This window comes from Scyliorhinus torazame, chromosome 23 (genome assembly GCF_047496885.1).
Source record: "Scyliorhinus torazame isolate Kashiwa2021f chromosome 23, sScyTor2.1, whole genome shotgun sequence".
Classification (NCBI taxonomy): Eukaryota; Metazoa; Chordata; class Chondrichthyes; order Carcharhiniformes; family Scyliorhinidae; genus Scyliorhinus; species Scyliorhinus torazame.
The window spans coordinates 64,302,341-64,319,994 of record NC_092729.1 but is presented as its reverse complement, the minus strand read 5'-3'; positions in this window follow the sequence as shown (position 1 = coordinate 64,319,994).

Genomic DNA, 17,654 nt, shown 5'->3' with positions numbered 1-17,654 from the left:
AGAACGGTGTCGCCTCCTTCAGCACGGCCTGGAGCCTGACACCAGGCTGTGGATGGTCCTGTCAAATCTGATATAACAAGGAGCTGGTTACAGAACAGTGTCGCCTCCTTCAGCACGGCCTGGAGCCTGACACCAGGCTGTGGATGGTCCTGTCAAATCTGATACAACAAGGAGCTGGTTACAGAACGGTGTCGCCTCCTTCAACACGGCCTGGAGCCTGACACCAGATTGTGGATGGTCCTGTCAAATCTGATATAACAAGGAGCTGGTTACAGAACGGTGCCGCCTCCCTTCAGCACGGCCTGGAGCCTGACACCAGGCTGTGGATGGTCCTGTCAAATCTGATACAACAAGGAGCTGGTTACAGAACGGTGTCGCCTCCTTCAGCACGGCCTGGAGCCTGACACAAGACTGTGGATGGTCCTGTCAAATCTGATATAACAAGGAGCTGGTTACAGAACGGTGTCACCTCCTTCAGCACGGCCTGGAGCCTGACACCAGGCTGTGGATGGTCCTGTCAAACCTGATACAACAAGGAACTCGTTACAGAACGGTGTCGCCTCCTTCAGCACGGCCTGGAGCCTGACACCAGGCTGTGGATGGTCCTGTCAAATCTGATATAACAAGGTGCTGGTTCCAGAACGGTGACGCCTCCTTAAGCGCGGCCTGGAGCCTGACACCAGGCTCTGGATGGTCCTGTCAAACATGATATAACAAGGAGCAGGTTACAGAATGGTGTCGCCTCCTTCAGCACGGCCTGGAGCCTGACACCAGGCTGTGGATGGTCCTGTCAAATCTGATATAACACGGTGCTGGTTACAGAATGGTGTCGCCTCCTTCAGCACGGCCTGGAGCCTGACACCAGGCAGTGGATGGTCCTGTCAAATCTGATATAACAAGGTGCTGGTTACAGAACGGTGTCGCCTCCTTCAGCACGGCCTGGAGCCTGACACCAGGTTGTGGATGATCCTGTCAAATCTGATATAACAAGGAGCTGGTTACAGAACGGTGTCGCCTCCTTCAGCACGGCCTGGAGCCTGACACCAGTCTGTGGATGGTCCTGTCAAATCTGATATAACATGGTGCTGGTTACAGAACGGTGTTGCCTCCTTCATCACGGCCTGGAGCCTGACACCAGGCTGTGGATGGTCCTGTCAAATCTGATATAACAAGGAGCCGGTTAGAGAACGGTGTCACCTCCTTCAGCACGGCCTGGAGCCTGACACCAGGCTGTGGATGGTCCTGTCAAATCTGATATAACAAGGAGCTGGTTACAGAACGGTGTCACCTCCTTCAACACGGCCTGGAGCCTGACACCAGGCTGTGGATGGTCCTGTCAAACCTGATATAACAAGGAGCTGGTTACAGAAAGGTGTCGCCTCCTTCAGCACTTCCTGGAGCCTGACACCAGGCTGTGGATTGTCCTATCAAATCTGATACAACAAGTTGCTGGTTACAGAACGGTGTCGCCTCCTTCAGCACGGCCTGGAGCCTGACACCAGGCTGTGGATGGACCTGTCAAATCTCATATAACAAGGAGCAGGTTCCAGAATGTATCGCCTCCTTAAGCACGGCCTGGAGCCTGACACCAGGCTGTGGGTGGTCCTGTCAAATCTGATATAACAAAGCGCTGGTTACAGAAAGGTGTTGTCTCCTTCAGCACGGCCTGGTGCCTGACACCAGGCTGTGGATGGTCCTGTCAAATCTGATATAACAAGGAGCTGGTTACAGAACGGTGACACCTCCTTCAGCACGGCCTGGAGCCTGACACCAGGGTGTGGATGGTCCTGTCAAATCTGATATAACAAGGTGCTGATTACAGAACGGTGACACCTCCTTCAGCACGGCCTGGAGCCTGACACCAGGCTGTGGATGGTCCTGTCAAATCTGATATTACAAGGAGCTGGTTACAGAACGGTGTCGCCTCCTTCAGCACGGCCTGGAGCCTGACACCAGGCTGTGGATGGTCCTGTCAAATCTGATATAACAAGTTGCTCGTTACAGAACGGTGTCACCTCCTTCAGCATGGCCTGGAGCCTGACACAAGGCTGTGGATGGTCCTGTCAAATCTGATATAACAAGGAGCTGGTAACAAAACGGTGTCGCCTCCTTCAGCACGGCCTGGAGCCTGACACCAGGCTGTGGCTGGTCCTGTCGAATCTGATATAACAAGGTGCTCGTTACAGAACGGTGTCACCTCCTTCAGCACGGCCTGGAGCCTGACACCAGGCTGTGGATGGTCCTGTGAAATCTGATATAACAAGGTGCTGGTTACAGAACGGTGTCGCCTCCTTCAGCACGGCCTGGAGCCTGACACCAGGCTGTGGATGGTCCTGTCAAATCTGATATAACAAGGAGCTGGTTACAGAACGGTGACACCTCCTTCAGCACAGCCTGGAGCCTGACACCAGGCTGTGGATGGTCCAGTCAAATCTGATATAACAAGGAGCTGGTTACAGAACGGTGACACCTCCTTCAGCACAGCCTGGAGCCTGACACCAGGCTGTGGATGGTCCTGTCAAAACTGATATAAATAGGAGCTGGTTACAGAACGGTGTCGCCTCCTTCAGCACGGCCTGGAGCCTGACACCAGGCTGTGGATGGTCCTGTCAAATCTGATACAACAAGTTGCTGGTTACAGAACAGTGTCGCCTCCTTCAGCACGGCCTGGAGCCTGACACCAGGCTGTGGATGGTCCTGTCAAATCTGATATAACAAGGAGCTGGTTACAGAACGGTGACACCTTCTTCAGCATGGCCTGGAGCCTGACACCAGGCTGTGGATGGTCCTGTCAAATCTGATATCACAAGGAGCTGGTTACAGAACGGTGTCGCCTCCTTCAGCACGGCCTGGAGCCTGACACCAGGCTGTGGATGGTCCTATCAAATCTGATATAACAAGTTGCTGGTTACAGAACAGTGTCGCCTCCTTCAGCACGGCCTGGATCCTGACACCAGGCTGTGGATGGTCCTGTCAAGTCTGAGATAACAAGGAGCTGGTTACAGAACGGTGTCACCTCCTTCAGCACGGCCTGGAGCCTGACACCAGGCTGTGGATGGTCCTGTCAAATCTGATACAACAAGGAGCTGGTTACAGAACGGTGTCGCCTCCTTCAGCACGGCCTAGAACCTGACACCAGGCTGTGGATGGCCTTGTCAATTCTGATATAACAAGGTGCTGGTTGCAGAACGGTGTCGCCTCCTTCAGCACGGTCTGGAGCCTGACACCAGGCTGTGAATGGTCCTGTCAAATCTGATATAACAAGGTGCTGGTTACAGAACGGTGTCACCTCCTTCAGCGAGGCCTGGGGCCTGACACCAGGCTGTGGATGGTCCTGTCAAATCTGATACAACAAGGTGCTGGTTACAGAACGGTGTCGCCTCCTTCAGCACGGCCTGGAGCCTGACACCAGGCTGTGGATGGTCCTGTCAAATCTGATATAACAAGGAGCTGGTTACAGAACGGTGTCGCCTCCTTCAGCACGGCCTGGAGCCTGACACCAGGCTGTGGATGGGCCTGTCAAATCTGATATAACAAGGAGCTGGTTACAGAACGGTGTCACCTGCTTCAGCACGGCCTGGAGCCTGACACCAGGCTGTGGATGGTCCTGTCAAATCTGATATAACAAGGAGCTTGTTACAGAACGGTGTTGCCTCCTTCAGCACGGCCTGGAGCCTGACACCAGGCTGTGGATGGTCCTGTCAAATCTTATATAACAAGGTGCTGGTTCCAGAACGGTGTCGCCTCCTTAAGCGCGGCCTGGAGCCTGACACCAGGCTGTGGATGGTCCTGTCAAATCTGATATAACAAGGAGCTTGTTACAGAACGGTGTTGCCTCCTTCAGCACGGCCTGGAGCCTGACACCAGGCTGCGGATGGTCCTGTCAAATCTGATATAACAAGGTGCTGGTTACAGAACGGTGTCGCCTCCTTGAGCACGGCCTGGAGCCTGACACCAGGTTGTGGATGGTCCTGTCAAATCTGATACAACAAGGAGCTGGTTACAGAACGGTGTCGCCTCCTTCAGCACGGCCTGGAGCCTGACACCAGGCTGTGGATGGTCCTGTCAAATCTGATATAACAAGGTGCTGGTTACAGAACGGTGTCGCCTCCTTCAGCACGGCGTGGAGCCTGACACCAGGCTGTGGATGGTCCTGTCAAATCTGATACAACAAGGAGCTGGTTACAGAACGGTGTGACCTCCTTCAGCACGGCCTGGAGCCTGACACCAGGCTGTGGATGGTCCTGTCAAATCTGATATAACAAGGAGCTGGTTACAGAACGGTGTCGCCTCCTTCAGCACGGCCTGGAGACTGACACCAGGCTGTGGATGGTCCTGTCAAATCTGATATAACAAGGAGCTGTTTACAGAATGGTGTCACCTCCTTCAGCACGGCCTGGAGCCTGACACCAGGCTGTGGATGGGCCTGTCAAATCTTATATAACAAGGAGCTGGTTATAGAACGGTGTCGCCTCCTTCAGCACGGCCTGTAGCCTGACACCAGGCTGTGGATGGTCCTGTCAAATCTGATATAACAAGGAGCTGGTTACAGAACGGTGTCACCTCCTTCAGCATGGCCTGGAGCCTGACACCAGACTGTGGTTCCTGTCAAATCTGATACAACATGGAGCTGTTTACAGAACGGTGTCGCCTCCTTCAGCACGGCCTGGAGCCTGACACCAGGCTGTGGATGGTCCTGTCAAATCTGATATAACACGGTGCTGGTTACAGAACGGTGTCACCTCCTTCAGCACGGCCTGGAGCCTGACACCACGCTGTGGATGGTCCTGTCAAATCTGATATAACAAGGTGCTGGTTACAGAACGGTGTCACCTCCTTCAGCACGGCCTGGAGCCTGACACCAGGCTGTGGATGGGCCTGTCCAATCTGATAGAACACGGAGCTTTTTACAGAACGGTGTCGCCTCCTTCAGCACGGCCTGGAGCCTGATACCAGGCTGTGGATGGTCCTGTCACATCTGATATAACAAGGAGCTGGTTACAGAACGGTGTCGCCTCCTTCAGCACGGCCTCGAGCCTGACACCAGGCTGTGGATGGTCCTGTCAAATCTGATATAACAAGGTGCTGGTTACAGAACGGTGTCACCTCCTTCAGCACGGCCTGGAGCCTGACACCAGGCTGTGGATGGTCCTGTCACATCTGATATAACAAGGAGCTGGTTACAGAACGGTGTCGCCTCCTTCAGCACGGCCTGGAGCCTGACACCAGGCTGTGGATGGTCCTGTCAAATCTGATATAACAAGGAGCTGGTTACAGAACGGTGTCGCCTCCTTCAGCACGGCATGGAGCCTGACACCAGGCTGTGGATGGTCTGTCAAATCTGATATAACAAGGTGCTGGTTACAGAACGGTGTCGCCTCCTTCAGCACGGCCTGGAGCCTGACACCAGGCTGTGGATGGTCCTGTCAAATCTGATACAACAAGGTGCTGGTTACAGAACGGTATCACCTCCTTCAGCACGGCCTGGAGCCTGACACCAGGCTGTGGATGGGCCTGTCCAATCTGATAGAACAAGGAGCTTTTTACAGAACGGTGTCGCCTCCTTCAGCACGGCCTGGAGCCTGACACCAAGCTGTGGATGGTCCTGTCAAATCTGATATAACAAGGAGCTGGTTACAGAACGGTGTCGCCTCCTTCAGCACGGCCTGGAGCCTGACACCAGGCTGTGGATGGTCCTGTGAAATCTGATATAACAAGGAGCTGGTTACAGAACGGTGTCACCTTCTTCAGCACGGCCTGGGGCCTGACACCAGGCTGTGGATGGTCTTGTCAAATCTGATATAACAAGGAGCTGGTTACAGAACTGTGTCGCATCCTTCAGCACGGCCTGGAGCCTGACACCAGGCTGAGGATGGTCCTATCAAATCTGATACAACAAGGTGCTGGTTAGAGAACAGTGTCACCTCCTTCAGCACGGCATGGAGCCTGACACCAGGCTGTGGATGGTCCTGTCAAATCTGATACAACAAGGAGCTGGTTACAGAACGGTGTCACCTCCTTCAGCACGGCCTGGAGCCTGACACCAGGCTGTGGATGGTCTGTCAAATATGATATAAGAAGGTGCTGGTTACAGAACGGGGTCGCCTCCTTCAGCACGGCCTGGAGCCTGACACCAGGCTGTGGATGGTCCTGTCAAATCTGATACAACAAGGTGCTGGTTACAGAACGGTATCACCTCCTTCAGCACGGCCTGGAGCCTGTCACCAGGCTGTGGATGGTCCTGTGAAATCTGATATAACAAGGTGCTGGTTACAGAACGGTGTCGCCTCCTTCAGCACGGCCTGCAGCCTGACACCAGGCTGTGGATGGTCCTGTCAAATCTGATACAACAAGGTGCTGGTTACAGAACAGTATCACCTCCTTCAGCACGACCTGGAGCCTGACACCAGGCTGCGGATGGGCCTGTTCAATCTGATAGAACAAGGAGCTTTTTACAGAACGGTGTCGCCTCCTTCAGCACGGCCTGGAGCCTGACACCAGGCTGTGGATGGTCCTGTCAAATCTGATACAACAAGGTGCTGGTTACAGAACGGTGTCGCCTCCTTCAGCACGGCCTGGAGCCTGACACCAGGCTGTGGATGGTCCTGTCAAATCAGATATAACAAGGAGCTGGTTACAGAACGGTGTCACCGCCTTCAGCACGGCCTGGAGCCTGACACCAGGCTGTGGATGGTCCTGTCAAATCTGATACAACAAGGTGCTGGTTACAGAACGGTGTCGCCTCCTTCAGCACGGCCTGGAGCCTGACACCAGGCTGTGGATGGTCCTGTCAAATCAGATATAACAAGGAGCTGGTTACAGAACGGTGTCGCCTCCTTCAGCACGGCCTGGAGCCTGACACCAGGCTGTGGGTGGTCCTGTCAAATCTGATATAACAAGGTGCTGGTTACAGAACGGTGTCGCCTCCTTCAGCACGGCCTGGAGCCTGACAGCAGGCTGTGGATGGTCTGTCAAATATGATATAAGAAGGTGCTGGTTACAGAACGGGGTCGCCTCCTTCAGCACGGCATGGAGCCTGACACCAGGCTGTGGATGGTCCTGTCAAATCTGATACAACAAGGAGCTGGTTAGAGAACAGTGTCACCTCCTTCAGCACGGCATGGAGCCTGACACCAGGCTGTGGATGGTCCTGTCAAATCTGATACAACAAGGAGCTGGTTACAGAACGGTGTCACCTCCTTCAGCATGGCCTGGAGCCTGACACCAGGCTGTGGATGGTCCTGTCAAATCTGATAGAACAAGGAGCTTTTTACAGAACGGTGTCGCCTCCTTCAGCACGGCCTGGAGCCTGACACCAGGCTGTGGATGGGCCTGTCAAATCTGAAATAACAAGGAGCTGGTTACAGAACGGTGTCACCTCCTTCAGCACGGCCTGGAGCCTGACACCAGGCTGTGGATGGTCCTGTCAAATCTGATATAACAAGGAGCTGGTTACAGCACGGTTTCACCGCCTTCAGTACGGCCTGGAGCCTGACACCAGGCTGTGGATGGTCCTGTCAATTCTGATATAACAAGGAGCTGGTTACAGAACGGTGTCACCTCCTCCAGCACGGCCTGGAGCCTGACACCAGTCTGTGGATGGTCCTGTCAAATCTGATACAACAAGGAGCTGGTTACAGAACGGTTTCACCTCCTTCAGCACGGCCTGGAGCCTGACACCAGGCTGTGGATGGTCCTGTCAAATCTGATACAACAAGGAGCTGGTTACAGAACGGTGTCGCCTCCTTCAGCACGGCCTGGAGCCTGACACCAGGCTGTGGATGGTCCTGTCAAATCTGATATAACAAGGAGCTGGTTACAGAACAGTGTCGCCTCCTTCAGCACGGCCTGGAGCCTGACACCAGATTGTGGATGGTCCTGTCAAATCTGATATAACAAGGAGCTGGTTACAGAACGGTTCCGCCTCCCTTCAGCACGGCCTGGAGCCTGACACCAGGCTGTGGATGGTCCTGTCAAATCTGATACAACAAGGAGCTGGTTACAGAACGGTGTCGCCTCCTTCAGCACGGCCTGGAGCCTGACACAAGACTGTGGATGGTCCTGTCAAATCTGATACAACAAGGAGCTGGTTACAGAACGGTGTCACCTCCTTCAGCACGGCCTGGAGCCTGACACCAGGCTGTGGATGGTCCTGTCAAACCTGATACAACAAGGAACTGGTTACAGAACGGTGTCGCCTCCTTCAGCACGGCCTGGAGCCTGACACCAGGCTGTGGATGGTCCTGTCAAATCTGATATAACAAGGTGCTGGTTCCAGAACGGTGTCGCCTCCTTAAGCGCGGCCTGGAGCCTGACACCAGGCTCTGGATGGTCCTGTCAAACCTGATATAACAAGGAGCTGGTTACAGAACGGTGTCGCCTCCTTCAGCACGGCCTGGAGCCTGACACCAGGCTGTGGATGGTCCTGTCAAATCTGATATAACACGGTGCTGGTTACAGAATGGTGTCGCCTCCTTCAGCACGGCCTGGAGCCTGACACCAGGCAGTGGATGGTCCTGTCAAATCTGATATAACAAGGTGCTGGTTACAGAACGGTGTCGCCTCCTTCAGCACGGCCTGGAGCCTGACACCAGGTTGTGGATGATCCTGTCAAATCTGATATAACAAGGAGCTGGTTACAGAACGGTGTCGCCTCCTTCAGCACGGCCTGGAGCCTGACACCAGTCTGTGGATGGTCCTGTCAAATCTGATATAACATGGTGCTGGTTACAGAACGGTGTTGCCTCCTTCATCACGGCCTGGAGCCTGACACCAGGCTGTGGATGGTCCTGTCAAATCTGATATAACAAGGAGCCGGTTAGAGAACGGTGTCACCTCCTTCAGCACGGCCTGGAGCCTGACACCAGGCTGTGGATGGTCCTGTCAAATCTGATATAACAAGGAGCTGGTTACAGAACGGTGTCGCCCCCTTCAGCACGGCCTGGAGCCTGACACCAGGCTGTGGATGGTCCTGTCAAACCTGATATAAATAGGATCTGGTTACAGAACGGTGTCACCTCCTTCAACACGGCCTGGAGCCTGACACCAGGCTGTGGATGGTCCTGTCAAACCTGATATAACAAGGAGCTGGTTACAGAAAGGTGTCGCCTCCTTCAGCACGGCCTGGAGCCTGACACCAGGCTGTGGATTGTCCTATCAAATCTGATACAACAAGTTGCTGGTTACAGAACGGTGTCGCCTCCTTCAGCACGGCCTGGAGCCTGACACCAGGCTGTGGATGGACCTGTCAAATCTCATATAACAAGGAGCAGGTTCCAGAATGTATCGCCTCCTTAAGCACGGCCTGGAGCCTGACACCAGGCTGTGGATGGTCCTGTCAAATCTGATATAACAAAGCGCTGGTTACAGAAAGGTGTTGTCTCCTTCAGCACGGCCTGGTGCCTGACACCAGGCTGTGGATGGTCCTGTCAAATCTGATATAACAAGGAGCTGGTTACAGAACGGTGACACCTCCTTCAGCACGGTCTGGAGCCTGACACCAGGCTGTGGATGGTCCTGTCAAATCTGATATAACAAGGTGCTGATTACAGAACGGTGACACCTCCTTCAGCACGGCCTGGAGCCTGACACCAGGCTGTGGATGGTCCTGTCAAATCTGATATTACAAGGAGCTGGTTACAGAACGGTGTCGCCTCCTTCAGCACGGCCTGGAGCCTGACACCAGGCTGTGGATGGTCCTGTCAAATCTGATATAACAAGTTGCTCGTTACAGAACGGTGTCACCTCCTTCAGCATGGCCTGGAGCCTGACACCAGGCTGTGGATGGTCCTGTCAAATCTGATATAACAAGGAGCTGGTAACAGAACGGTGTCGCCTCCTTCAGCACGGCCTGGAGCCTGACACCAGGCTGTGGATGGTCCTGTCAAATCTGATATAACAAGGTGCTGGTTACAGAACGGTGTCGCCTCCTTCAGCACGGCCTGGAGCCTGACACCTGGCTGTGGCTGGTCCTGTCGAATCTGATATAACAAGGTGCTCGTTACAGAACGGTGTCACCTCCTTCAGCACGGCCTGGAGCCTGACACCAGGCTGTGGATGGTCCTGTGAAATCTGATATAACAAGGTGCTGGTTACAGAACGGTGTCGCCTCCTTCAGCACGGCCTGGAGCCTGACACCAGGCTGTGGATGGTCCTGTCAAATCTGATATAACAAGGAGCTGGTTACAGAACGGTGACACCTCCTTCAGCACAGCCTGGAGCCTGACACCAGGCTGTGGATGGTCCAGTCAAATCTGATATAACAAGGAGCTGGTTACAGAACGGTGACACCTCCTTCAGCACAGCCTGGAGCCTGACACCAGGCTGTGGATGGTCCTGTCAAAACTGATATAAATAGGAGCTGGTTACAGAACGGTGTCGCCTCCTTCAGCACGGCCTGGAGCCTGACACCAGGCTGTGGATGGTCCTGTCAAATCTGATATAACAAGGAGCTGGTAACAGAACGGTGTCGCCTCCTTCAGCACGGCCTGGAGCCTGACACCTGGCTGTGGCTGGTCCTGTCGAATCTGATATAACAAGGTGCTCGTTACAGAACGGTGTCACCTCCTTCAGCACGGCCTGGAGCCTGACACCAGGCTGTGGATGGTCCTGTGAAATCTGATATAACAAGGTGCTGGTTACAGAACGGTGTCGCCTCCTTCAGCACGGCCTGGAGCCTGACACCAGGCTGTGGATGGTCCTGTCAAATCTGATATAACAAGGAGCTGGTTACAGAACGGTGACACCTCCTTCAGCACAGCCTGGAGCCTGACACCAGGCTGTGGATGGTCCAGTCAAATCTGATATAACAAGGAGCTGGTTACAGAACGGTGACACCTCCTTCAGCACAGCCTGGAGCCTGACACCAGGCTGTGGATGGTCCTGTCAAAACTGATATAAATAGGAGCTGGTTACAGAACGGTGTCGCCTCCTTCAGCACGGCCTGGAGCCTGACACCAGGCTGTGGATGGTCCTGTCAAATCTGATACAACAAGTTGCTGGTTACAGAACAGTGTCGCCTCCTTCAGCACGGCCTGGAGCCTGACACCAGGCTGTGGATGGTCCTGTCAAATCTGATATAACAAGGAGCTGGTTACAGAACGGTGACACCTTCTTCAGCATGGCCTGGAGCCTGACACCAGGCTGTGGATGGTCCTGTCAAATCTGATATCACAAGGAGCTGGTTACAGAACGGTGTCGCCTCCTTCAGCACGGCCTGGAGCCTGACACCAGGCTGTGGATGGTCCTATCAAATCTGATATAACAAGTTGCTGGTTACAGAACAGTGTCGCCTCCTTCAGCACGGCCTGGAGCCTGACACCAGGCTGTGGATAGTCCTGTCAAATCTGATACAACAAGGAGCTGGTTACAGAACGGTGACGCCTCCTTCAGCACTGCCTGGAGCCTGACACCAGGCTGTGGATGGTCCTGTCAAGTCTGATATAACAAGGAGCTGGTTACAGAACGGTGTCACCTCCTTCAGCACGGCCTGGAGCCTGACACCAGGCTGTGGATGGTCCTGTCAAATCTGATACAACAAGGAGCTGGTTACAGAACGGTGTCGCTTCCTTCAGCACGGCCTGGAGCCTGACACCAGGCTGTGAATGGTCCTGTCAAATCTGATATAACAAGGAGCTGGTTACAGAACGGTGTCACCTCCTTCAGCGAGGCCTGGGGCCTGACACCAGGCTGTGGATGGTCCTGTCAAATCTGATACAACAAGGTGCTGGTTACAGAACGGTGTCGCCTCCTTCAGCACGGCCTGGAGCCTGACACCAGGCTGTGGATGGTCCTGTCAAATCTGATATAACAAGGAGCTGGTTACAGAACGGTGTCGCCTCCTTCAGCACGGCCTGGAGCCTGACACCAGGCTGTGGATGGGCCTGTCAAATCTGATATAACAAGGAGCTGGTTACAGAACGGTGTCGCCTCCTTCAGCACGGCCTGGAGCATGACACCAGGCTGTGGATGGTCCTGTCAAATCTGATAAAACAAGGAGTTTGTTACAGAACGGTGTTGCCTCCTTCAGCACGGCCTGGAGCCTGACACCAGGCTGTGGATGGTCCTGTCAAATCTGATATAACAAGGAGCTTGTTACAGAACGGTGTCGCCTCCTTCAGCACGGCCTGGAGCCTGACACCAGGCTGTGGATGGTCCTGTCAAATCTGATACAACAATTAGCTGGTTACAGAACGGTGTCGCCTCCTTCAGCACGGCCTGGAGCCTGACACCAGGCTGTGGATGGTCCTGTCAAATCTGATATCACAAGGAGCTGGTTACAGAACGTTGTCGCCTCCTTCAGCACGGCCTGGAGCCTGACACCAGGCTGTGGATGGTCCTGTCAAATCTGATACAACAAGGTGCTGGTTACAGAACAGTGTCGCCTCCTTCAGCAGGGCCTGGAGCCTGACACCAGGCTCTGGATGGTCCTGTCAAATCTGATACAAGAAGGTGCTGGTTACAGAACGGTGTCGCCTCCTTCAGTCCGGCCTGGAGCCTGACACCAGGCTGTGGATGGTCCTGTCAATTCTGATACTACAAGGAACTGGTTACAGAACGGTGTCACCTCCTTCAGCACGGCCTGGAGCCTGACACCAGGCTGTGGATGGTCCTGTCAAATCTGATATAACAAGGAGCTGGTTACAGAACGGTGTCACCTCCTTCAGCACTGCCTGGAGCCTGACATCAGGCTGTGGATGGTCCTGTCAAATCTGATATAACAAGGAGCTGGTTACAGAACGGTGTCGCCTCCTTCAGCACGGCCTGGAGCCTGACACCAGGCTGTGGATGGTCCTGTCAAATCTAATATAACAAGGAGCTGGTTACAAAACGGTTTCGCCTCCTTCAGCACGGCCTGGAGCCTGACACCAGGCTGTGGATGGTCCTGTCAAATCTGATATAACAAGGAGCTGGTTACAGAACGGTGTCACCTCCTTCAGCACGGCCTGGAGCCTGACACCAGGCTGTGGATGGTCCTGTCAAATCTGATACAACAAGGTGCTGGTTACAGAACAGTGTCGCCTCCTTCAGCCGGGCCTGGAGCCTGACACCAGGCTGTGGATGGTCCTGTCAAATCTGATACAACAAGGTGCTGGTTACAGAATGGTGTCACCTCCTTAAGCGCGGCCTGGAGCCTGACACCAGGCTGTGGATGGTCCTGTCAAATCTGATATAACAAGGAGCTGGTTACAGAACGGTGTCACCTCCTTCAGCACCGCCTGGAGCCTGACACCAGGCTGTGGATAGTCCTGTCAAATCTGATATAACAAGGAGCTGGTTACAGAACGGTGTCACCTCCTTCAGCACGGCCTGGAGCCTGACACCAGGCTGTGGATGGTCCTGTCAAATCTGATATAACAAGGAGCTGGTTACAGAACGGTGTCGCCTCCTTCAGCACGGCCTGGAGCCTGACACCAGGCTGTGGATGGTCCTGTCAAATCTGATATAACAAGGAGATGGTTACAGAACGGTGTCGCCTCCTTCAGCACGGCCTGAAGCCTGACAACAGGCTGTGGATGGTCCTGTAAGTGGCTGTTAACGTCACAGTTCCATTGTCCGTTTCTGTAACCGTAATTTAAAAACCCGTCTCAGTAATGGTGACCATTACACTGCGGGGGTTTGAGGCAACACTGCAGGGGCCCCTTGTATCACACGAAGGGGAATATTGAGAAAAAGTAAATGGTTAACTATATACAGCATAGAGGTCTCTCGGACAACTTTTTAATTGGGGCCTCCCAGAGCCACACTGCCTGTCCCCTGCTCCCAGGGATTATTGAGAAGTAAATGGTTAACTGTATACTGTCACAGGGTGTAGCACAATCAATCACTCACGATACGAGCTGAGAAGGAGTCGATCGATGGCTTTATTACGCAGACTTGTTCCCCAGCAGCACAGTTACAGAATGTGGCTTCTGGGAGAACCCGGGCTCTTATACTCCGCCTTACTGGGTGGAGCTGGCAGGCTGCCGATCCAAACGGGATCCAGTGTCTTTCCACCAATAGCCTCTCGGCCTCACACGGTACCTTAATACCCCTAATACATACCACCACATTCACCCCTTGTTGGAAAAGAACCCGTTGGGGTCGTGGGCCGTATGGTGGTAGGTGTTTACAGAGTCGGTACCTAGGATGCCGCTAACACGGCGGTTATGCTCCGATATCAACTACTAGTACTACTTACAATGTCGCTTTTACTGGGCAACCAAAAAATATATATTTCTAGAGACATTTCTTGCTTTACTATACTGATTCGATGAGTCGAATGGGTTCCCTGGTCGTCCTCGCCGATCGGCTTAGCCCCAGTGGTGATGCAGATGCTGGTTCGGGCCCCGTCGTCTCTGGGAACGTCGCAATGCCTCTCCCCGCTCCAATATCCCTATTCGGAGCCGGGGGAAGGACCGATCCACCCGGGAAGGGGGCGGCTGTGGGGTGCGCCGGTGGGAGGGCGGGGGTGAGTGGTGTTGGGGGGGGGGTGGAGCTCCAGAGGGGGTGACTGGTGTTGGGGGGGGGCTGTGTGCAACTCCGGAGGGGTCGGCTGTGGGGTGCGCCGGTGGGAGGGAGGGTGTGTGTGGAGCTCCGGCGGGTGCCAGGTCCCGCAGGGAGACCGTGTCCTGTCGGCCGTCGGGGTACGCCACGCAGGCGTATTGAGGGTTCGCGTTGAGGAGATGAACCCTCTCGACCAACGGGTCCGATTTGTGCGTCCGCACATGCTTAAGGAGCAGGATGGGTCCCAGGGCTGCCAGCCAGGTTGGAAGTGACGTTCCGGAGGAGGACTTCCTAGGGAAGACAAGGAGGAGTCCCTGAGGTGTTTGATTTGTTGTTGTACAAAGCAGCGACCGGATGGAGTGGAGGTCGTCCGGGAGGACTTCCTGCAGCGGGATACTGGGAGATTCCTGGACCGTAGGGCCAGCAGGACGGTCTTCCAGACCGTTCCGTTCTCCCTCTCTACCTGACCATTCCCCCGGGGGTTGTAACTGGTCGGCCTGCTCGAGGCGATGTCCTTGCTGAGCAGGAATTGACGCAGTTCATTGCTCATGAAGGAGGGCCCCTATCGCTATGTCTGTCCGCGGGGAAACCGAATAGTGTAAAGACGGTGGTGAGGGCTCTAATTACCGTGTCCGCGGTCATGTCGGGACAGGGAATAGCTAATGGTAACAGGGAGTACTTGTCAATCACGTTCAGGAAGTACTAGTTGCGGTGGGTAGAGGGGAGGGGGCCTTTGAAGTCCAGACTGAGGCGCTCAAAGGGACGGGAAGCCTTTATCACATGTGCTTTATCTGGCCTGGAGAAGTGCGTTTTGCGCTCTGCGCAGATTTGGCAGCTCCTGGTGGCTGTCCTGACCTCCTCGATGGAGTAGGGTAGGTTGCGGGTCTTTACGAAGTGATAGAACCGAGTGACCCCCGGGTGGCAGAGGTCCTCGTGGAGGGTTCGGAGACGGTCCACTTGTGCGTTGGCACATGTGCCGTGGGATAGGGGTCCAGACGGCTCGTTCAGCTTTCCGGGACGATACAAGATCTCGGAGTTATAGGTGGAGAGTTCGACCCTCCACCGCAGGATCTTGTCGTTCTTGATCTTGCCCCGCTGTGCATTATCGAACATGAAGGCAACCGACTGTTGGCCAGTGAGGAGAGTGAATCTCGTCCCGGTCAGGTAATGTCTCCAATGCCGCACAGCTTCCACTATGGCCTGGGCCTCCTTTTCCACTGAGGAGTGGCGGATTTCTGAAGCGTGGAGGGTGCGTGAAAAGAAGGCCACGGGTCTGCCCTCTTGTTGAGTGTTGACTCCAGAGCTACGTCGGATGCATCGCTCTCGACCTGGAAGGGGAGGGACTCGTCGATCGCGTGCATTGTGGCCTTTGCGATATCCGCTTTGATGCGGCTGAAGGCCTGGCGGGCCTCTGTCGACAGGGGAAAGACCGTGGACTGGATTAGCGGACGGGCCTTGTCCGCGTAGTTGGGGACCCACTGGGCGTAATAAGACAAAAAGCCCAGGCAGCGTTTCAGGGCCTTGGAGCAGTGGGGGAGGGGGAACTCCATGAGGGGGCGCATGCGTTCGGGGTCTGGGCCTATCACTCCATTTCGCACTACGTAGCCGAGGATGGCTAGACGGTCGGGGCTAAACACGCATTTAGAACATAGAACATAGAACGATACAGCGCAGTACAGGCCCTTCGGCCCACGATGTTGCACCGACATGGGAAATCAAAAAACAAAAGCCATCTAACCTACACTATGCCAGTATCATCCATATGCTTATCCAATAAACTTTTAATTGCCCTCAATGTTGGCGAGTTCACTACTGTTGCAGGTAGGGCATTCCACGGCCTCACCACTCTTTGCATAAAGAACCTACCTCTGACCTCTGTCCTATATCTATTACCCCTCAGTTTAAGGCTATGTCCCCTCGTGCTAGCCATTTCCATCCGCGGGAGAAGGCTCTCACTGTCCACCCTATCTAACCCTCTGATCATTTTGTATGCCTCTATTAAGTCTCCTCTTAACCTCCTTCTCTCTAACAAAAATAACCTCAAGTCCATCAGCCTTTCCTCATAAGATTTTCCCTCCATACCAGGCAACATCCTGGTAAATCTCCTCTGCACCCGCTCCAAAGCCTCCACGTCCTTCCTATAATGCGGTGACCAGAACTGTACGCAATACTCCAAATGCGGCCGTACCAGAGTTTTGTGCAGCTGCAACATGACCTCATGACTCCGGAACTCAATCCCTCTACCAATAAAGGCAACACACCATAGGCCTTCTTCACCACCCTATCAACCTGGGTGGCAACTTTCAGGGATCTATGTAGATGGACACCGAGATCCCTCTGCTCATCCACATTTCCAAGAGTTTTACCATTAGCCAAATATTCCGCATTCCTGTTATTCCTTCCAAAGTGAATCACCTCACACTTCTCTACATTAAACTCCATTTGCCACCTCTCAGCCCAGCGCTGCAGCTTATCTATATCCCTCTGTAACCTGCTACATCCTTCCACACTATCGACAACACCACCGACTTTAGTATCGTCTGCAAATTTACTCACCCACCCTTCTGCGCCTTCCTCTAGGTCATTTATAAAAATGACAAACAGCAACGGCCCCAGAACAGATCCTTGTGGTACGCCACTTGTAACTGAACTCCATTCTGAACATTTCCCATCAACCACCACCCTCTGTCTTCTTTCAGCTAGCCAATTTCTGATCCACATCTCTAAATCACCCTCAATCCCCAGCCTCCGTATTTTATGCAATAGCCTACCGTGGGGAACCTTATCAAACGCTTTACTGAAATCCACATCAACTGCTCTACCCTCTTGTACCAGTTCAGTCACCTTCTCAAAGAACTCGATAAGGTTTGTTAGGCATGACCTACCCTTCACAAAGCCATGCTGACTATCCCTAATCATATTATTCCTATCTAGATGATTATAAATCTTGTCTCTTATAATCCCTACCAAGACTTTACCCACAACAGACGTGAGGCTCACCGGTCTATAGTTGCCGGGGTTGTCTCTACTCCCCTTCTTGAACAAAGGGACCACTTTTGCTATCCTCCAGTCCTCTGGCACTATTCCTGTAGCCAATGATGACATAAAAATCAAAGCCAAAGGCTCAGCAATCTCTTCCCTGCCCTCCCAGACAATCCTAGGATAAATCC